Consider the following 23,821-nt stretch of genomic DNA (forward strand, 5'->3'; position numbering starts at 1 on the left):
ATTTACCCAAATACATTTGGTAAACAGATTCTAAATGAGGGTAGATGTACAATCTGCCTTGCACTTATGGAGCAACTATGCTTTTAGAAAGAGACTCCTTTCTTGCTGAGACACAAGACATTATTTTGACTGTTTTGTTGCATCTCAGAACAGACAAAATGAGAATTCTGCTTTCATCCATGTCCTAAAGCAGATGAAGCCTCCTGTGATGTCATTAGAAAGTTGTTCATTTTTTTCTTATATAAGGGACGAAAATTTATTATGACATCAGAAAAAGAAAATAAGTTATACTTTATGCTATGAGGAATCTCTTTCTACACCAAAATGTAGAAATCCTCACTGACAAAGCCACAGGAACTGTACGTCAACAGATCCTAATAATATTCAAATTGAAGTGAAAAAGAAAGATCTATTCAGGGGGCTGAAATTAAAGATCTGAACGATTTAAGTTTAGTTCTAATTTTTAAATAAAACATCCTTTGAACTTCTAAATCCTATTCAAGGGGACTCTGACCTTTATCCAAGACTAGTTACTGTGCTAACACTTTGGATGCATATTGAGGAAAAATACTCACACAAAAGGTACCGGAAAAGCTTTTACTTACAAGAATGCAGTGCAGTTTAATCTTTTTGTTTTTAAGGTGCAGTGATTTCAGCATCTACAATGTAACTTCAGGCAGTCTGAAAAGAAACAGGTTAAAATCTCTTTCAGTTATAATTGGTATTTCAGATTTAATTAAAAATTAAACTTTCATAATGTTTCACCATCCAAAGCAATGCATTATCAGTCAAGCGTAGCCTTTTTTTTCCTCCCTCTTTTTTTTTTTTTTTTTTTGGTTAAAAGAACCTCTTCCCAGAGTAGTTTGCTATGAAAGAAGAAGGGGGAAAAAAGGCAATTGAGAGTAGTAAAATATATTTCTACAGCAAAAGATCTCTGAATAACTCGGAAAGAAGCCTTCTGCCACTTAATTTTAACAATCAACCTTGTACTTATAATTAAAAAAAAAAAACAACATCACAATTAAAGAAGACAGAAAAACACCATCACATACCAATGACTGCGAGGGGAAAAATGTTAATTTCAGCAAAACAAGGACATTGCTAGGACCAGAACATACGCACCAAAAGGGAAAATATGGTTTTACATAATGCCAGCCAACTTTTTTTTTTTTTTTTTTTTTAAATCCGTTCTACAGCATGTAGCACTTTCAGACTGTTGCATGGAGGAGCAGAGAAAGAAAGACAAGTTCCAAAAGAGGAAAGCTGTTTTTCAAGTGTACGAAGCAAAAGGTCCCTTGCACCCATTTGTTAAGGGATATGAAATAGCTACTCTACAAAACTGCAAAGTTTCTTATCGTGTAAAATAAACGTCATTCCACTGCACAAAACAGATGATTAAGAAGTGGTAGCTGTAGACGGAGCATTTGAACAAACGCAAAAAAAAAATATTTTTTTCAAAATACAGTTAGAATGACAATAAAACTCCAGGGGTTGCACCATAAAGATGAGCTTAAATGTTAGACTGGAGTTTAAAACCTGTGGTTTTAATTATATCTAATTATAAAGGCTCCAAACCTAGGAGAAATGAGAAAAACAAAAAATATTGATAATAAATTAAAACAATTTTGCAGTAAGTTGTCAGGATTTGACCTCATAATAACAAACCGGACACCTATACACAGACACATGCAACACAGCAATGATGCATTAAAGGAATAAATCAAAACTTGCTCAAATTTTATTTTAAAAAGATGACAGCAGAACTTGCCGAATTTACCCCATTCAATGTCAAAGCTATTCTCTTCACCAGCATCACGCAGACAGAGACCCGCAAACAAATTCTGGATGCAAATCTAATACTGATTTTGAACATCTCACAGTCCGTGGGCAATTCCTAAGTGAAATTTTATTTTTGTTCTCAAATGAGTTAAAAAAAAAAAAACAAACAACAAAACAAATAAAGAACCAAAGAAACAAAACCCAGCACCACAACAAAAAAGCAATGACACAAAACAGTTCTCCAGGCTTCAGTGTTATACCTAATCCTGCCCCACAAACATTTACCAGGGAAAGTTATATCATGCGATACGCTGTCATACAAACATCATCACACACACGGGTACTCTACAAACGTGAGCGAGCTCTGGAACTTATTTTAAGGCTTAACTCTGTCAAGATGAGATGTATTAAAGAGCAGGAGGCAATGCAGAGAGCACCTGAAGGGAGAGCACAACAAGGATCACCAAATCTTACGCAGAACAAAATCTTAAATGTTCAAATGAAAAGAACAAGACTGCACAACAAGAGGTCCTAGGATAAATAATAACCTTTGAAGACTTGGATGATTTTTTTCTTGAAGTAGCTTGGCAAGAGGAATCATCTGAGAAACACATTCCTCGTTCCCTATGCCATCTTTACATCACGTAACTACCCTTCTCTCTCCTGATCAGCATCTAGGAAGCTACACAGCAGAACAGGGGAGAAATCCAGGCAAAAAAGTTGTAGAGTCCATCAGTACCAGGCAGTGGCACAACCACCAGATGAGCGATAACAGCTTCAGCCTCTGGACTTCTATTCCTTTCTTGTCCTTCTCCTTCCAAATTCACCCCCTTTTCTAACATCTTAAGAACTGTAATGCTTGCTTGCTGGCTGGGAAGGAGAGGGGCAGTGGTATTTGCAATCCAGAGCTATTTCTTTTAATGAATGCAATGAAAAACTGACCTCAACTGAGAAAACAAAGAGCATTCACTGAGGGTGAAATGTATCCCTGTATAGAGAGCCAGCATACAGACTGCACCACTGAAGCCCTATTCTGATGACCTAAATAGGAATAAATTGGTACATGAACTTCATCGCAGTGAGTTTTGTCCAAATCCCCATTTTCTTGTAGAGAACGAGGAAGCATTTTGCCCTCTCCTATGAAACCACAAAGATACAGCCCCCTCTCCGCATGCTCCGTACCCTCCTGACGGCCGCACGTTGACGCGTTTTCCGAAGAGCTCTAACCCAAAGTCCTTTCTGTTCTTCTAATTGGAAAGAGAAACAAGGAAACACAACATCTAGCATTACCCTGCATGCTGAGCAGCAGGGCACGGTGCTTTCAGAGAAAGCACTCCCTCTCCTCAAGGCAGGCATCACCAGCACACGCTACGACCCACCAATTAAAAGAAATGGAGCCTCGGAAACAACTCACTGTGAGACCCTTTTAACTGCCATCTTGAAAAACTTCAATTAAATAACCGTAGTTAACACAACACCTGAAGTACAACACGCACAGCCAGAGCGCCGTAAAGAGCTATTTTAGCTACGAGTTGGAGGTAAACCCAAAGCAAAACCCAGAGAAAGCCTCATTAAGCACAGGATACCAATTGCTGCCATTTTAACCATATGTTTGCAAACTAAGGAACTCATGACCTCGGGATGAAATGATTTGGAAAAGCATGCACGAGCAAGGAGTAAAAGCGGAGATGTTGCTGGTGAGTGTGCCTAGCACTGCAGGGCAGGAGACCCCTGTCCTAAAAGAGGGCCGTCGTCCCCTGGTGAAAAGCAAGAAACAAACCTGCCTCGAGAACAGCTGGTGAACGTCTGCTTTGGAGAAGCCCAAGAGCTGGAATTGCAGGAATGAGGAGTATGAAATGAGGTACATTTGTAGAGCATTAACAGGAGAACAAGTGTTGGCTCTCAGCAAATGCTTCAAAAACAAATCACAGAAAGGTAAACATGTTTCGCTGTTCTTTTTTGTTTTTTTTTTTTTGTTTTTTTTTTTTTTTTTTGCTTGCCATAAAGCCTGAAAATTGTGAAAACAAAGCTACTGAGTGTACATGACAAGTTTATCAGCAATATTTCATGGCTTATATGGCACCTAACTCTGCTGTGCCTGACAAATATTAGTGGTCAATCCCCCACATTCATAAAAATCATATTCACTCCACCTAAAAATTAAATAAAAAACAACAGTCATTTGTTATCAGAAAACATTTCAGAAGATTTCAGCCTTTTGCAACCTGTCTCTTAGCAATAAGGAAGTTCTGCATCTGCAAGAGTTTGATTTACTTTGAATACCTGATGTCAGCTGGAGGAGGTTAATGAAAATCATATGCAGTTGATTAGTTATGGGGAGAGACAAGGGTAGGAGAGAATATAGCACAACGCTTATTGACATCGATCAATTGACTGATGGTGTAAGTCAATTGCTCATACCATTGCTCTCGCTCCTAGAACTGCAAATCAATGCTGAAGCAACTGCCACAAATAACAATTCACACAGTGTAAAATACTGATATCCTTACTTTTGAAAAAACCTCATTGATTACAATAAGAAAGCCCCTTTAAAGAACCTGGGAAACAAAAGAAAAAAATAAATCAAGCCCATTAATTTCAAGATAATTTTCAAATAAATTCAGAGGCCAGTCAAGAGACTTCATTCCAACTTCAGAATATGGACAGTGACTTAGGGTATGATTACTTTCTGGCATTTTAGGTTTGAAAATGTAAACAGGGTCATGTCCCTAACTGTGTCACGGAAATCAGAGAGAGAGGTCTATGCCATAGAGGCTCACCATGTAAGAACAAACAAGCAAAGTTTGAAATTGGAACCCGCATATACTATGTTCTCTCTAGGCTCATTAGTAATGCAAAAGAATAAATCTTATTAACGTAGATGCAGCATTACGCTCTTGTGCTTTTTAAGGTGAACGTACTTCAGTTGCTATTAGTCCAAGAGTCTTTTCTCCATATATAGGTTCATTTTGTGTCACCATTCATTTGTCTTGAGGGGATAGTGTAAGAAAACAAAAAGTAACGTCTGTGCCTAAAGAATCCTCCCAAACAGGGATGTTTTCCTGAACTGAAGCCCTTTGTACACTTTAAAAAGTGTACAAATGAGCTTTGCTCATTTCCAGCTCTTTCAACTCATGGCCATTTATAGGGTATAGCAGCAATCTCAGATACAGCCCCACTATCAGCCAGGGAGCTGAGCTGGGCATCTTCCAAAGCCAGGACTGTGGCTCCAACCCGGCTCACAGGGCTGCAGATGGAAGAAACCTGGGTTTTGTGGTTCAGCAGAGGAAGAGCAGAAGACAACCTCCAGCACTATGTTGGGAACAAGAACTCCTGCCATTGCAATAAAGGACAACAGCAGACTGAAGGTTTCTTTGTCAAAACAATAAATTTCCATCTGTTATTAGTTCACTGCAAAGCTGCGCACCCACAGAGATTTCATCTTCCTTATGGCATTCACCTGTTAAGTTTACTTTCCCAGAGAAGACTCACTCTCCATCACAAATTGTAGCTTCCAAGCCATGGTTGTTTCAGTTAGAAAAGCATTTTGATGGGGAAAAAGGCATATTTTTGGCTACTTTTCTTCCAATTACACCCCACCACAAAACAACAACAACAACAACAACAACAACAAACACATCTAAACTGTTTTTATTCGAGTATGAAAAATACTGCTTATAGGCTAAGACCAACACACCTTGAAATCCAGATTTCAGAAAATCAGAGATAAACAAAAAAAGCTGTGATGCATAATTGACCCTAGTGGTCCCTCCAAAATAGGTACTGGTTTTAAAGGCATTGGATCCCTTAATACCATAGTCCACCCCTCTCATTTATTCCTACTATTAACAGAGTAAGCAAGAAGTACTCGAGAAGCCCAGCTGTGACAGCACATTAGTAGCTGAACTTCTCAACCCACTGAAGAGTTAGTCTCTTTATAACTGCACTTAAGACCTGCCCTGGACTCCCAAAGTGCAGTTCAGCCGATGGTTATGCTATAGCCAGGTGGGTCCCAGCATCCTTCTAAATACCTCTTGAAGCTTTCCTCCTACGCAGGGGTGATGATGGTAATCAAGTTGGCTGCTGAAAACCATGATATTCCCTATTCCAACTGTTTTCTTGCACAAGCTGTCCCTAGATCCTGTTTATGTTCCCAAGGAACAGGAACAGTGACAGCATGCAGCTTTCACGAGGCCTTGCCCAAACAATTCTTCCTCTGAAGACACAGTTTTTTTGCGAAGCAGCTCTGAAGCTGATATTCTCTGAACATCTCTTGGAATACAGATCGAGGTCTTCGCTTATACCCTTCACAAGTTACTGTAGCATATAAGCTTCTCCCAATTCTTTTCAAGGTTCATAATGCTTTGATCTTCACAGCCTCACTGCTCCTGTTGAATGGTATCATCTCCCATGGCTCAAATTATCTTTAGTGCATAAAATGATAATACCTGTTAAGAAGCAGGCTCTATCATATAATCACAGCAGAACCTTCACATTTATTCTGGTTTAACACAGAAACTTACATCAATAAATGTTTCATTGTGATGGGTATTTCAGTGTAGTGACAAACTGGGCGGATAAAGGAAATGTGGCGGATATAATTTGTTTGGATTTTAGCAAGGCCTTTGACACAGTACCACACAGGAAGCTCATAGAGAGACTAGAGAATTATGGTCTGGATAATAATACAATAAGGTGGATAAGAACCGTCTGACAGATAGGAAGCAATGAGTTATTAATCAATGGTATTAGATAAGAATAGAAAGAAAAATCTACTCATATGCCTCGCAATGGGGCTAGGATTATCATCATTAAACAGATTCATTAAGGAACGGAAAAAAAATGTAAATGTTGACAGCATCCTAAACTGATGATTCAGAAATAAGATGTGTGTCAAATGCAAAAGGGTATTAAGGATCAAAATCTTAAGATCCAAATAACAGAGATGTGTACAAGCCAGAACAATGCAGTATTTAATAGTATCTTAACATTTAAAGTTGTTGAATACTGATATAAAATTTGGTTTTGAACTTCAAAATACAGAGTTTTCTCTATGTGAGCATATGACCATGTCACATTACTCTGCACCAGTATGTTGTGAAACTTGCTCCCTTGCAAAGCAAACTAAAAACAAAATTGCTGCCACTGTGGTCATGCAAGATCATTTAGCTTCTTTTCTTAGAGTAAGGATATTTATTCTAATGGTTAAAGTTTAAAGCTTAAAATAATCTCATACAATGCCTTTAAGTTCTTCGTTGTAAACAGTGTACTTCTTTAATTTTCATCTTCAATTTCCACCCTCCCCGAACAGTCAATGCCTTTTCATTGCTGATTTGTAGTACAGGAGGTGACATTGAGCTGTCCCCATAGAGACACTGTATGCACATAACGCTTGCTGTATAATGGGTAGGTACTCCCTCTCCCTTTCACTTCCTTTACAGACCTTCCTTGAAGAGGTTCAGTCTGACCCTTACCTATTAAAGGGCAAGATCTCGCATGACAGGCATTATTCTGAGATGAAATGTATGTTCATTGTTATGTGGTTTTTCATCTCATTGGACATATGGCAGAGAAGATCAGAGTGATAAATCTTTATTCTGAATTTGCAACGTCCCTTAAAGTTGAGCAATTAAATATGACAGTTGAATATATTCAGGATAAACTCCATAACAGCAGCAAGGCATGAAGTTCATCACATCCTCCTCTCCCCTCCCCCTTTCTCTTACTAACACAGGAGCATCCTTTTCCTTGCACAGAATGCGCAGCCCCAACTTACTTGTGCTACTCCAAGAATAAAGACTAACTTCTAATCAGGACATGTAAGATAGGACAAGTTATCTTTTAGTAAAATGTACAGGTAATAGAAAGTAAAGTCAGGACTATGGGCTAGGTTTGGATTTCACGCAAGCAGGTGCACCTCAAGTGGTACCAGGACACTTCCAGGCTGTGTGTGGAATAGGTTTATCCTACCATTTGCGCAGAGGCACAAATCTCTGCACTTTTACTTGGGAAACGTTATGTACTTTTGCCAGTAGGCCATTAACCTGAAGTCTAAAACCAGCCTCAACTCGCACAATGTCATGCATAAACCATGGCCAGAAGTTTCACATTATTTCAGTTTATGTAACTACCATATTAAGCTCAAGGCCCAAGGAGGATACTGAACAATATCTTATTGTACAGGCTATTAAGATTCAATATTACAGGGACAATGCTACTAAACCCCCCCCATTTCATTCATCTCAGAAATCTTTGGAAATTTAATACCAAAGGACTTTGAGACCTTTGGACTGTATTGTAAACCTGCTGCTTAAACTTTCAAATACTTCCCAGTGAAGTCCACATACATAATTCCTGTTTAATTAGACATCATTTTACAAGAAGTGAAACTGAGACCGAGTTGAGGCAGTACAAAAGTTCGGCTCCTGCATTACGATTTGGTAAAGCTCCACTGTAATTTTTTCCCCCTCTCGAAACAATACAGAAAAGAAAGCATATCAGCAATGATTCAAACCGATCATTGCTTCAGCACAGGAAATAGTATTTGAAAGAGGAGAAAAAAGCATTCCATTTACTTTCACTATTAGTAAAAACAACAAAAAGGTTTATACTGCCAGCCACATCCTGCAAAGATTTAACTAATAAAGCAACAGCATAATGACTAAATAAGTTTTAAACAAATTTGTAAAAAGAATAGCCTACTTTTGCTGGAGGCAAAGGACATCTAAATATGTTGCAGAACTGGATTCAGAGACCTCAGCATCCTGCCAGGCTGGTCCAATACAAATTACGTTTGTAGTCATTCCAGGGGCCTTCAGTCTGACTCTCTACTATAAAGTGTATGTATGCTTACATCTATGTGATATTCATCTCCAAATACACGTGATAAAACGTATAATGCTATGTATGAGCTCAGACTAGTAGGGCTTCTGCAATGGTTGAATCGTTTGAAGTGCCAAGAATGAAATTCACTCTGGCTCCATCTGCATTAAAAAAAAAAAAAAAACACACCACACCCCTAATAGACAGTAAATGATTATCATTAGAAAAGTTTATGTATTCAACCTGTTCTAGAATCTATGTTTAAACAAAACAGATTAAATCAAATGCACCCCCCTGGTGGTCAACAAAACAACAGGATTGAAGTTGGTCGAATTTTTTTTATTTTTTTTTTTTGCTGTACAAATATTTTTTACTGTTAAACTGCAAAATCAAGTTCCGACATGTTAACATTAACACTGGGGAAAGGACTACAAGACCATATGCTAATTATCTTTCAGCATTGCCTCAGGTAAAGAGGAAGAAAAGTTCAAATACACAATTGGTAACTAGATTTGTAATAAAATAACAAGTGAATCTTTTTCAAGCCTTTTCCAAAATACCAGAAGTGATTAGAACACATTATGGACCAGTCACTTGCCAAGTTTCATGTTTGAAATCAAAGCTGTTTTAAAATTTCCTGAACAACAGAAAAAGCATTTTAAAACTGGTAACATTCAGTCATGGTGATATAAGCAAATACCAGCCAATCTGAATCTTGGAACATTCTTGATCTAATGCCTTTGTGTTGCCACTAAGCCCAGAAAAATATTTCAGGCCCAATTACTAAGACAGTGAAAATAATATTCACAAATTAAAAAAAAAAAAAAAAAAGTATCGTTTACATATTACTCAACTAAACTCTTTAGTTCTTCAATATACCTTAATAGAACTAAAACCAGAGATCCTTCAAGACCTTTTGTCATCACAACTCTGAGATGCACCTCCAAATACCAAAGTGGACCTTGCCTGTAATTCACATAGAAGGTCAAAAAGCCTCCACAAAGATCTCAGCACGCTTAAAGCATGCTCTCTACAAATAGTATACAGAAGATATCGATAATATAATATCATGGAAGAGCTGTTTCATTCCATCTTACACGCTGAGAAACTCTGAATCAATGCAGATGAGTACCAACCACTCTTCTCCTACCAATACTAAGCAATGCATGGGAACTGAGGAACTGAACCCAAACCAGATCTGAACAAGATCCATCAGAAAGGTGCTTGAAAAATACACTAAGCCTGCCAGGAAACAAAACTCCTAATGCTATTCTACTCTGGGGTGATCTGTTTAAAGATTGTTGCATGTTTACTCTAGTGTGTGCAAGCAGAAAAAGAAAAAAGTGATAATAAGCCAAACTTAAAGGCAACAATTTACAAGAAAAAGTACAAGAGTTTAGGATTTATATACACCTATAAATTCTCATTATGCATCTGTGTTTACTGAAGACTGTTACATAAAATACTGCATCATTTAATGTCAATTGAATGGAGGTTTGTTTTCAATTACACATAGTCAAATGCCCCTACAATCACTTGGTACAATGACTAGGCAGAAATTTCCAGACATATCCAGCCTTTCCTCCCCGAATCTCAAAATGATTTAGAAGCTTTCTTTTCCCACAAACAAATACAATAATGCTGACTACAGCTACATTATTCCCTCAGCGACCTAGAGATGCTTGGACAGAACTTGAAATTCCAGCTACCAGGTCCTCTGCTGTAACCACTTAACATGAGACCCTCCCTCATGCATTCTTGTCTTTAAGCTTAAGCTTTTATTTTTATTATTTTTTTAAACAATGCATACAATATTAATAGCTTTAGATTTCCTAACTGTGTCTGGAACTCATGTTTGGAGAAAAGAGAAGCTTTCCATCTCCTGAGCCATACCACAAACTAGCCCAGAATTATAAGTAATCAACGGTCCTGTCTTCATTGACTGGAAGTTTGCATTAACATAAAATAACCAGTACAGTAGGGCCCTGACATTCAGAGAGCCGAAGATCTCTCAAAATAACTGTATTTAGAATTCACCAATTCATTGGTGAATTCCAGGAGTTGTTTTATCTTTGTTCTAAGTCACATAAAGTCCAAAGGGAGAAAGACCCACATTAGTGTATATAGAACTACTTACCTCTGTAAGCTGCTGAAAATCTCACTGTGTTAAGTAAGATGGATACCATGGCCACCTAAACATACTAACCTATAAAATCTGCGCTCCCTTATTTTTAGGGAAACATTAATGAGATGTTCCAGGTCAGTGTCTACTTGTAGACTTCTGAAGAGTAACGTCCACTATTTCTCTAAAAGTAGCATGATAATTCATGTACCACTGGTGGGGCTCTTCCTGATAGCCTGCAGGAAACTAGTTAGTCACCTTATTCTGGTTCATCTTATTCCCAGTTGCTTAGCTGCATTAAAAAAGAGGGGAAAAAAAGACATCCAAACATGCATTCAACATTTAAATTTGCACTGAAATCAACAGTGGTTCTCTCTCAGAGAACTACACAAATCCAAGCTGGAGAGGAGAGAATTCTCACAGCTATGAATAAGAGGAGAATTGGCCAAGATTTGGTAAGATGCCTCCCACATTAATGTGTATCCATAGCAGGAAAAAAATTAAGAGCCCTATCTTTAAGTTCCGACAAACACAGCATCAATTAGCAAGGGTTCTTAGCTTTGAGCTATCACTGTACTAAAAAACAGAGATGTTCAGGAAACACATTACTCTCAAAAGTGATTTCACATACAGTCTGTAAACACGTTGCCCTTTTAGGTAAAATGGCAATTGGTTGAAAGCCAGAAATATTAAGTGGAAGGGATCTTTAAAGATAGCTTGTAACCCTAGGAGGGAAAAAAAAAAAAAAAAAAAAAAAAGGGTGGGGGCGAGGCTGAAATAAATAAGTACAGCAGTAGGGGTGGAGGGAGAGCAGAAACAAACTTCACTTTTGCTTTGATTTTTTTTGTTTATACATATTGTATATGTAATATATATAAGAGAAATGCAAGTGTTTTTCTTTTCATACTCTTGTATGCATCTCTGAAGAATGTGACCTGTACCAATCCCCAATTTTATTTTATTTTTTGTGCAAAAATAGTGTTTTTATATTGTCATAGACAGCTTACAAAAGACAGCTAGAAAATCACGGTTAAGGTTACAATGCTGTAGCAGTTTCCTTGAGTAAAAACTTTTTTAAAAAATAATCCTTATTTTCCATTTCTGTTGTACCTTTCTTTTACATTTTAAATGTTATGATACAATTTTATTGAAAGGACAGCTTTCGGGTTGTTGGACACAGAGCATGGGCCTATTGTATTTAATATTGGAGTTGGAAGCATTAAGCAGGAAACAGCTTTTTACTCTTCCAGCAGTCCAAAATACTGTTTGTTATGTTTCTTACTGCAACTTCTCAATCAATACTTGGAAAAATACATATCTTGCTAAAAGAACCACTAGAACTTTCAATATGGAGTTGAAGCAGTATGTCACCTCATTTAAGGATTTCATAAACTCTTGCAAAATAAAACTTATTTCTGTCCTTGTCATTACTTGAAGGAGAGACAGACAGATAAGCCAGACTGGACAGTAAGAAAGACAATCTGATCCTTCTTTTCTCATCATACTGAACTCTCTCAAATGGAGATTAAAGTACAAAGATCCAAAACACAGCTCACTTCTATCCGAAAAGAACTGAAACAGCACTCCTGCCAGTGAAACTCTTACAGATAACTGTTACTATTGCTCAACCTTGAATATCAGTACCATTAGCAGAAGATTAAAAGCTAAAACAATGCACTCTAGGTTTAGTGCCAAGGGTGAAGAGAAGCAGTATAATGAAGTGAATCATATTGCAGATCTCTTCTTGCAGTCAAGTAGCACGGTTCTTCATAATGTCATGTCATGCCATGCCAAGTGGGATGTGCACCGAGAACCAAAACAGCAGTCCTTTCTGCTTGACCTAAACCAAACAACCACGCAAAGACAATAAATAGGGTCTAGGACCCTTTCTAAACTACAACTTCTGTAGTTTTTAACCACCTCTTCACAGTCAGTGCTATAGTCTGTATTTAAGACTGACACCGTGTGAGCAACGCCATGTGAACTACCCAGTGGTAAGCTCCTACCCACCCTCCTCCTTTTCCACAGAGATGCCCAGAAGCATCCTTCTATTTTTCTTCACTATAGACAAGGGCTACAGAGCTCAAGGGCTTCACACCTTATTTATGAAGACATCCTTATGTGGTCTTTGTCACATTCCAGTCTCCCATTATTTTTTGACAAATGGGACAAGTTGGGCCTCTGTTAATAACTGTTGGTAAAAATAAGACAAGGCCCGGGGCAGGGGGAGGGGGGTTAATATATTAGGTGTAATCTGGAATAGCCAAATGTAACTTCTGAGCAATGATCAGAGAGATTTCTTGCATAATGTCTGTTGGCTAATATTCACTGAAGATCCTCTCCCTTTTACAAAGCTTTATAGCAAATTCTGAAAGCACCATCCCTTTCATTACACAATCAGGAAAGGTCAAATTTATGATAGATCAAATGCTCATCTTCATGCCTGATGCTCATACAGAGCTCAAACTCTGAATGAACAAAGCAATACCCATGCATCCTTTAACTTTGATAACAAACTCAGTTAATCAGAATCATTATGGGCTCTGGGAGATCACACAATGGACAAATAAAAGCTACAAACAATAAACTATCTTCTTGCAGAACTGTACCTGTTATTCTTACTATCCTGCCCCCCCAAGGAGCATTAAAGATGACAGCTCCCACACCAACTAAGCAAGTGCTTACCCTAAAAATAAGGCAGCACTGAGAGCAGATGAAATTACCCCCCTTTTGAGCCGGAAGAGGGCCAAGAAGCATAAAAACCTCAAGTAAGAGCAACTGAAAACAAAGAATGAAGAGGTTGATTCCCTCATAAAGAAGCTCTCAACTTTGATGACCTCGACCTTGGTGACTAAGATCACCGGGGACTGTAGGACAACTAGCAGGTATTAAACTGTGGTATTGTATGCTTGTAGTTAATGGAGGATGTGATTGCTAAGCACCGACTGTTTGAATATGCAGTGAGAGTAATTAATAATGACTAAGAACTAACCAGTGCCTATATGCATTGTTAATGAACGCCAGCGTCTTATAAAGATTTGCTTTTAAGCTTTAAACTGGCCTGATTTACCAGTCTTCCTAAAGCTCTCATCACAGAAATATCCCATTCCCTGACATGTGCACATATTTAGCTGCAACAGTAGGGAGGAAGGACAAGTCCCCCAAGCCTCCCCCAAAAGCAGCAGCAGGAAAGCTGTAAGGCAAGCTCCACAGTGGACTGATTTTAATGAGTAAATTATAGGCTACCAACTTGTCTAATCAAGCAATACACTGGACACAATAGGCTGGGCGCTAAAAAGCTGAGGAGCACTTGAATTTGTTATAACTGATGCTGATACCTGGCTTCCCACTACACTGGTCACATGTTGCATCACATTATCAAATAATAGAAAAAGAAAGAGGGGAAGGAATTGGCTCTAGCATACATTAGGTAGATGAAAGGAATGAAAAAGATACCTTGATGCTTTCCTTGTCATAGGTTTGCCAGTGATAAGGAGAAAAACAGAACAAACAAAAACGCAAGCAAGTAAACTTATATAGTCTGTTTCTCTTATGGTAAATTTCAATTGACAGCAAGTCATAGATAGCACGTGAAGAGTTAAAACCCTCCTTCTTTCTGGGAGATTGTTTTATTAATGGAAAGTAAAAGTTCAGGTAAACCTCTCCAAACCCATAACTGCCTTCAGGTCTCCTTTCTTCAGACATTTCAGACCATACTCCAAGCGCTCCTTAATTCAGAGAAACATTTTCAGCTGCATTATTCAATCAGCAGAACCTGATCAAACCTTTCACTATGAATCATTTTCAAGATATATGTTAGCATATCTTAAGAAAATACTGACAGACTGTTTACCATTATCTTCTACCCTCTCAGTATTTTGCAATAAAGAACTCTGAGAACCTCAATCAGCAATCTGAAAATGGCCTTCATCCCATGAGAAGATCAATTCAATCAATCAATCTTTATCAAGCATAAAGAGACAAGTGGTTTGCCAAAGGTCATAGACCAAATCATTGGTTAAACCTGGAATAACTAAGGATATCCATCTCTGGATACCAGCTTTTTCTCTTGGTTTTCTTCAGGCTAAAAGTGTGCTGCCTGGATATATCCTCTCCCTAATTATCTTTTACATAAATACACCAATTTCAAGAAAATATGCTAGAGGAGAATAACCATGAATAAAAAAATAAAAAAGCTTATTCCTGCTACCTTCATACAAAATAGGGGGTAGAAAGAGACACTAAAATTCCCCCAGACAAGAACAGCAGTACCAGTTCACACCTTTCAGTTCACACCTTGACTCATGAATTCTCATGCTCACTGAATTAATGTTTGTTTTTTTTTGAAAATTACTGGAAATGCGTTCTTTTCCTCTACCACCCTTCCACAGTCCTAGGGTGGTCGTGGTGAACCACCTTTGAGTAGAAGTCTTCTTGAGATGGGAGAAGTGTCACCAAGAAGCGCTATATTGACAAGTAAATAAATAAATTTTCTGCTTTCAATCAACAGCTAAAGATGTCAGAAGACTAGATCTGCATTCCTGATCTATTAAGTACTTACCATTTTATTTTGGCTAAAATGAATGATTTGCATGCCCTATGGAGATTGTATGAGGTTTAACAAACATTGTGAAAGAGAATGAAGGTTCTCAAACAAAACTAAAATATGTGATTAGTGGGATCTCCTATCTTTATCTGCTGATGTCTCAAAAGATGTCAAGGACATTATTGTAATCTGGATTAAGGGGAAAAACTGATTTCCACTGTATTTCAGTTTCTGCAGCTTCCCATTGGTCAGCTTCTGGCTTCAAATAACAAAGAATAACAACGTGTTAATTGCACAAGGCACATTTAGACACAATCACTTGGGAAGGGTTACATAAAAGACCTCAAGACTGCGTAAACAATCTGAAGCTGTTAAACAGTCATTCATTAGTACACCCTTCAGTTGCTTGAGGTGGGGGAAAGACAGCATAATCCGGAAGCGTTAATGAATTGTTTAGCAATAGGCTACATACAGACAAGCAAGTATTTTCAGTGGTGTGTTCAATTCTTTTTCCCTCCGGTAAAATGCAACATAGAAGAGCAATTCTCCTACAGTTACCCCAGACCCTCACAAGAAGCTGGGTTCCAGCCACAGCAGCAAAGACACCAAGAGGGATGAGGTAGCCGCTATATGGGAATGGAGAAGGTGCAACATGACACGGTCTGCAAGATGGAAGGTGGCCTCAAAATTAAAATGCATCCCTAATCCTAGCAGATGCTGTGCTGCAGCTGGGAGAAGCTGCAAGAGTAGACTGTGTGTTAGGTTGCAGTGTCCTTTTCACATTTTATGAGATTTTTGCTTCTACCTGTTTGACTTCCGTGCTTTCCCTTTTAGGCATCAGCAGCCATTTCAAGGGGTTATCATAGAAGACAAGTCTAAAAATATCTTTCTTCTTCAACAAGTAGTATGATTGCTCCATTAGCCAACGCTATCACTTCTCCAGAGGCTGTCACTAAAATGGCAACTGATACCTACATAGGAAATAACCGCAATACCTCAGACCTCACGGCATGACAGCAGTGTGTAAATACTGACTACTGTGCACACGGAACTTTATTTTCTACTTGCATCTTCTTTATAATCATGTGTCTCCAGGGATTTCAATGCAGTAACCCACAATTTGACCCTCATTTATACCTTAATCAGGCCTGCTGCATGTGCTGCAAGCTGCCTAAAGAAGCTGGAAAACCTGAAACAAAACAGAGTCATTTTTAAGGCTTCTGTCTTTCCCACCTGCACTAATGCTGTTCGGACATCCCTTACATTTGAAGTACCTGCAGACAGTTTACCTCTATGCTTATTTCATTACTGAGGCCAAAATTTTGGCACGCAATCAAATGGCTCCTGTTTATAACTAAGACTGCTGCAGAGCTCAAGTACTGATTTCTTGAAAGCACCTTGCTGCGCTGGAAATCATTACAGGTCCTTGTTGCAGGTGGTCACGACACATTCTCTTACAGTGATTTTTGTTTCCCGTAATTATATTCTGGAATAATTATTTGGGTGGTCCGGTAAGGGAGTGAAGAAAAGTAACATACTGTCTCCTGCACTGGCAGAACGACACAATTTGATCCTCAGGGCAAATGTGAAAAGCTCCGCGTCTGAGTACCTCCAACTGGTACAAAAGTTTGAAATTTTATCCGAGTGTGAAGTTGGTGGCCCAGGTCCTTCTGTTTTCTTTTTTTCCTGTGCTCTACTTTATATCCCAACTCTGGCTGTATTCGGCAGTGCACATTACTGAATTCCAAATCATCGAGCTCATATTTAGTCCCTATTTTCAACTGCACACTAGAGACCTGCACCTATTCCACAAATAGAAAGAATCCAAATGCTTTCCCCTAGGCTCCTGCTTAGGATTTCATTATTAATTATATTTGAAGGTTATACAGTTAAAATACTAACTTTTTATTTGAACATTTATATTAAGCTGCTGAGATTTCTAGCAGCTTAGCAGCATTATTTCTGTGTAAGAGAATAAGCCTCTTAAATTCTGCACGCAGGCCTCTCGTCTAAAATGAAAGATTTTAGAAAGGCACTGAAAGGTAACACTGAGTTAATGATGCTTTTTAAACTGAGACCTCAAAGACTGATCATACAGAACTCTATCAGTTATGCACCCCCTTGACCTTTTCACAAGCTCTGCCAACAGTGCCTGAATTCATCTAAAGTTTAGCAAAAAGTTAGTTCCAGATGATGGACCTCAGCCTCTTTGCTAATTACAATTCGTTACGTGGATTTTCTATTTCCACTGCAGTAAGACATTTAAATATTTGTTAGCCAATCCCAGAGGACTGTATTTAACGTTTTCCCCTGAGATAATCTTGGATAGGTATGAGAGTCATCCACCAAGAATGGGGGATTTTAAGATAATGAAATTTTTTTTTGCAGGCGAGGATGCTGGCGGACAGATCCTATGACCTCAGCTGAAGAAGGTCTATGCCAACAAACTGCTACCTAATAGCACAAAGTTAATTAAACTCCCGCATTTTAGATAGCTAACCATATTTTGATCTTAGATATAGAGTAAATCCAGAACACTGACGTGTATGAAAATCCAGAATTTATGATTGCATAAGACAAGAAAATTTGTTTTACTGGACAGATTTCACCTCTCTAGTGCTGTTCTTTAATCACTGGATTGAAGCCAAGAATTAGATGCCCGATGGGACAAGTGCTGAAAAGCATATGGACAAAGTATGGACAAGTTTTCTTTCAAATACATAGTTGTATTTATTCATTATAGCAAGACAAGCAGCATCTTCCCATACAGGTCAGAAGCTGAATTTAAACAAACGGATCTCTCTCTCTCTCTCTATATATATATATATAACCTTTGCCCCTCAGTGTTCCCCCAACAGACCTTCTCTTTTGTAATATTTTGCCCATACTTTTGATTCTGACATATAGAAAGGTCCATTTTCCCAAGACAATTTAGATTTCACAGCCAAACCTACCTACTTATAAATCTGAATAATCACGTGAAGAGTCACCACTATTTGTTTGCTTGTTTAAAGGATTCTTGCCAATTTGCAGCAAAGGTACTCCCTGGTCACTTTGACCAGCTGGAAAATCAAAAAATAACATGATGTCATTATTTTCAGTATTGCAACTCCATAAAAGCATGTGATCAGTTTGCAAAATGAACACCCCTTAAAACAAACAAACAAACAAAAAACAACAAACACAACAAAAAACAAACACAAAACACAAAGCTGATCCACATACCTTGACAAAGCAGAGCTCACAAAACCACCAAACAGTGCTCTTCGCACGATTACAGCATGCCTTGTACCAAGTTACCTTGGATTGGAGCAAAGGTTGCATCTTTATAACCACCCAACAGTTACAACTGTGTTACAGCCTTGAAATCCACCTCTTCGAAAATATATTTTCTAGAGGTCTTGAATAACCATCTACTTCGTGTACTTTGAATATATTATATTGCCCAAGCTCCACACAAATATTAACTTATTAATGGGAGCTGGTTAAATGGTATTTAAACCTTAAGGTACAGCAAAACAGCAGGGCACTTAACTCCCCTTTAAACAAACCCACGGAAATAGCTAGATGAATTCTCTCCATGTAAAACTAGAAAGAATGAGAAGAGATGAGTTACACACAATTTAGATGCAAGTCCTCTCGGGTCTGAGACATGTGCGAGAACATCAGTTCTTCCAAGCATGCCACTAAGCAACCACAGCGCCGTTTTCCAAAGGCACAAAAAGCTGGGACCCTGCCCTCTCTCCCTCCTGCCTTTTGAGCACCGAGTGTGCTTGAACGTCATGAAGCTGCACGAGGACAGCCTAAGTTTCAGCATAACTTGCCGAGACTTCGTCTCACGTGCCAAGTTTCAGCCCAGAGTGAATTTTTAACAGTCAAGTTATAAACCCGTGAAAATAGGGGCTTAGAGTTGAACTGCTGACAAACCCGTAAGTATAGCGGTGCACGCGGCGCCAATAATAGACAAAACTGCCCCATTTTATAGCACGCAGGAAGGCTGGAATTCAGCTGTTATCAGGGATAATAATAAACTTCTGCCAATGACTCAGGCTCTCAGCCTCAAATTTACATTCCCTCTGTCACTAAGAGTTTTTAAGTTAAACAGTTTTACATGAAAACGCAGTCAACAGCATTTACATTACCGAGGGCATTCGTTCCCCCTGCTTTTGAACTGAAACGATGGCACAGCCTTCCTCCCGTTCCCCATCCCCTCCTCCCCTTGCCGTGCATGGACGGATCCTTGGACTCTCGTACATCCCCGATTAAACCCAGGCCCGCCCATGGCACCCAGCCCATCCATCCTCAGCCCAACTCCAGCCACCTCATTGCACCGCGGGGAGAGGCGCTTGGCACCGCACGGCGCCGTTCCCCTGGCGCTGTGCTGCGGCTCTCGGTCCTCTTACTCCAGAGAGCAAAGGAAAAGCAGCCCACGGCACCACTAACAGATCCTTTTTTTTTTTTCTTTTCTCCTCCTTTTTCCCCTCCAGAATACTTCTTGTTGCGCTCACAAACCACCTCAAGGAAAAAAAGCTGTAGCTTAACATCGCATCCCAGTTCTTCAGTGTTCCCTCCTACTTTAAGAGCTGAGCTCAGATATGGAAAAACTAGACAAAAAAAAAAAAAAAAAAAAAGAGAAGCTTGTTTCTTACGTAACAGGCGCTTGAAAAAAAAACAAACATCTGGTCTGGAGGATAGAAAAGGTCCTCCAAATTGTCACCTGAGCAGCACACAGAGACCAGCTATCCAGAAACCATCTTGTGTACAACTCACCATTCCTGTGTGTGTGCTGCAGGAACGGCAAGTTATCCTTCCCTCCCTTAAAGATCAGAAATACATCAGTGACCGATACGTTTAAATTTATCTGCTCAATTTCTATATTTTATTTTTTTAATCCATCTCTCAGGAACAGCTTTTAACTCATTTAGATTTTTTTTTTTTTCTGTCATAAAATATTCTATTTATTTCCCAGCAGCTGGTGTCAAAAAAGTTGTTGTTTTCTTTAAATATTACTCTTAAATAAATAAAATCTGTTTTCATATCATGTAAAATTAGTTTTGCCTGCTGTGAGTTTGTGGCATTATGAAGTGATCGTTTTTTTCCATGAATTATTCAAAATGAGGATAAAAAGGAGAAAGAGAAAGATGACGGACAACAGCACGTCGTTCCGTTTGTACAAATGCAGCAGTCCTGCTAATAGTTCACTCCGCGCAGCACAGATGAAACACTTCTTCCTTTGTTAAACGTAGCCACTAACCTTAATTTAGTATTTCAGAGAAAGGTAGTGAAAGATTTATTTCTTTCCTTGGTGTCCCCTTGTGACTTATCTAGTGGGGCAGATAATAGACATGTCTTCTTTTGCTAGCAAGACATCAATGTTTTAGACAAGAACTTTTTGGCTGCTTACACTCTGTGCTAAGGTTCAGCCGGCCCCTCATGGCCTTTAAGTCTTTTTTTTTTCTTAATTTTATTTTATTTTTAACAACCTATTCTTTGTTTAAACCTCTGGTTTGACAGTGTCTCTCTGTCTTTTATGAAAAACTATTAGAATTGTTAACATTTCCTCTGGAGTCTTCATATTACCCTGTCTTTCAGAAGTGCTGTAACTGCACAGCTGTAATTATTCTCACTTTGAATCCTGATTGTCGTATTTGGAAGGGGATGAAGGGTGGGGATTTTAACATATTGTTCAGGCTCCCCAGGGCATGTAGTATACACCAAAACTACTACGAACTTTTAAGATAGAAGGGCTTGCAGACTGAATTTACAGGTAAACTGCTAAGACATAAAATGCCACTTTCATCAAGAATAAGAAAATGGTAATAAATTAGAGGGTGAAAAACTGTAGTAAGCTAAAAAATGCTATTTCAAATGGTTTATTGCTAAGCACTTCCTTGTAAAGGCATCTTCTCCCGAAAACAGAAGGCTTTCATTAACTTTCAGAATATGGCTACTAAGTAAAATAACAGCCTAGTACTAAAAGAGTGGGCTTGAAACGCATGAATTTTACCTGTTATTACAACACTGAGATCACTTAAATTCTGTTTCAACTTCTCCAACCTGTATGTTATGCAAATTAAAATATTTGTATCACAGTAATGCCCAAAGGAATGGATCAGAAACAACAGTCCCTTGCATCACACAGAAGGAATCCCAACCCCAAGTATTTTCAGTAGGGATAACCTTAACCTGCCACACAATACCCATGAAAAATAGTGACCTTCACTCTTTTGGACAGGAAGAAGTTTAAGTGTTTAGAAAGGAAGTAGAGATTTATTTTTATTTTATTTTTTGAGGGATGAAACTTCTTTTAAATCAGAGTGATTTTCCCTCAGAACATAATACAAGTGGTAATACAAATGGATCCAAATGAAAATCCCAGCCCTGAACATAGGAATCCTGAGCTATTTGCTCTGAACAGCTTCTTAAAAAGGATGTTTCACACAACGGTATGTTGATCACAAGGTCCTTCCATAACAAAGCACAAACATCTTTGTTGTCAATTAAAAGTAAGATTAGGATGAAGTAGTCACCAGTGTCCCAAATTCCATTATCCCATAGCTACAAGCCATTAGTCTTTTTTTCCAATTTAATTTTTTTTAAGTAGGTCATTCTTGTGTACTCTAATTCTCTTTTTTCCCCCCCTCCATCCATTCCAGCCCAATTTTGGCCAAGTTTCCACGCCCTAGAGACAAAATAAAATTGACACGTTTATTTTATGTGCGATTAGAATAGGTCTGTACACACAACTCTCATCCCTACCTTGAAAATTTCTATATGCTATACAGAAGCAACTGCAATCGTCCATGCATCTTGGTTGCAAAGCCCTTCAATATTTTTCATTTGGAGACTAATGTAAATGGAAGACATTTGAGGCTTCCTAGACAAAATAGGGTTTGTTTAATGTTAAAAACATCGTAAGACCTGACTGGGGGGACAGGGCGTGGAAATCACGTCTCAAGCTATCTGAAAGGAAGGCTGAGATGTTTACAGGAGACATCAACCTCCCACCTCCAAATCAGAACAGCTGCTTCACAGCCATCTCATCACACCTACAACTCTGCTGTACTTTTGAGAATTTCCCCTCTAGGTCTCCATTGTGAAAGGAGGCCAGCTGAGGAAAATCAAACTTTACTTTGAGCTTTAGTACAAACAAGGGAGGAGAGTGGGAGTACAGCATAGATGCCCACATAGCACATGCTTTATGCAAGATACAGGAAGAATTCAGATCCAGCACTAACTTTTGTAAGAAGTTCCACATGCCTTTTGGTAGATTAAAGGTCCAGTTAGAGACCTTCCCCACTCTGCCTGCAGTCACTGGGACCAGTGTATTCCATTCACAGCCACACAAAGAAGTTACAGACTTGCTTCTCCAAACATTAAGGTACTCTTGCTTATATTGCTGTTCCCATTTTTGCTGGTTTTTGCTTTGCTACTTTTTTTTTTCTTAAATACAAGCTCATTCAAATATACTTTAGACAAGCAAAACGTACAATTCCACTGACAAAGATGAAGTTGCACCCACATATGCCAAGAGTGAATTTATCGATAAAGATAGGAATATAATTAATGCCAGTCACCATGGCATTATGATGGAAGATAGCTCGTCAAAGAAACCTGATTTCATTCTTTGGTAAGCATACGTGTTTACTGAACATAACAGCATAAATGCGATACACTTACAGTTTCACAAGCACTTGACTCAGTACTAGCTGCACAGAATCCAATTCTGCCAATGAAAGCACATGTGGAAGGGCTTAACAGCTAGCTAATGGAAAACCCTCAGAAAAAAGTTACTTGGGGGATCTTCATACGGAGGCATTGAGTAAGATTTAGGTAAAAACAGTAATAGCCCCCAACATTATTCAGCATTTGGAACAATGACTCCTACATTATAAAAGCACTGCTGAGAAAAGTCTCTAGGTGACACGAAGACAGGTTGACTGACAAAAGATCAGCAGAACAGGGCATCTGTGGGTGGGGAGAATCAGTCATTGCACCAACTGCAGCTCCTTCAAATAACACACTTTTTAGCTTGGCATCTGCTTAAGAAAAAGGAACATATATTGTATCTACAGCATCGGGCGTGGGGAACGTGCTACATCCTGGAAGAGAGCAGCTCCAAAAAGGATTTAGAGGTCACAACGAACAAACAACTGAACAAGAACACCCAGTGCAATGTGGTAAAGATGGCTAAACACAATCCCTGGAGGCATAAACAGGAGGTAGTGGGTAGGCTTGGGCAGGCATTTTTACTTTTCTTTGTTGTATTGTTTTCGGAAGGGATCTTCAATTGGGTGAAGAAAGGCATAACAAGAACCAAAGTCTGGAACGCGAAGCCAAGAAAGAAAGAAAAAGTCAAATCGAACCAGAAACGAGTCCCACATTTTGAAACAGCAAGGGAATTAGCCATCGGGACAAAACTACCAATGGAAGGGAGGAGCTTTAACCTCCTGATGGCTTCAAGATGGAGAGATGCTGTGTGTGCACGTAACCGGGTTCAAGTCAGAAATGGCTGGTCGAATATAACAACTTGTGACACAGAATGTCAAAGC

The 23,821-nt window shown here is 38.8% G+C and overlaps 1 protein-coding gene across 36 annotated transcripts in view; it reads right to left on the reverse strand.

Annotated features, from left to right (window-relative positions):
* The window catches only part of ZBTB20 (zinc finger and BTB domain containing 20), a 457,627-nt gene that overhangs the window by 318,255 nt on the left and 115,551 nt on the right, over positions 1–23,821 (reverse strand). For 34 of the 36 annotated variants that reach the window (XR_014688574.1, XR_014688575.1, XR_014688576.1 and 31 more), the window contains one exon: positions 606–681. The exons of the other annotated variants lie outside the window; for them this stretch is intronic. The gene's annotated coding sequence lies outside the window, so the exon portion shown is untranslated. The remainder of the gene's footprint in view (positions 1–605; positions 682–23,821) is intronic. 36 annotated transcript variants of the gene reach the window in all.

The sequence above is a fragment of the Aythya ferina genome, assembly GCF_964211825.1.
Source record: "Aythya ferina genome assembly, chromosome: 1".
NCBI lineage: Eukaryota > Metazoa > Chordata > Aves > Anseriformes > Anatidae > Aythya > Aythya ferina.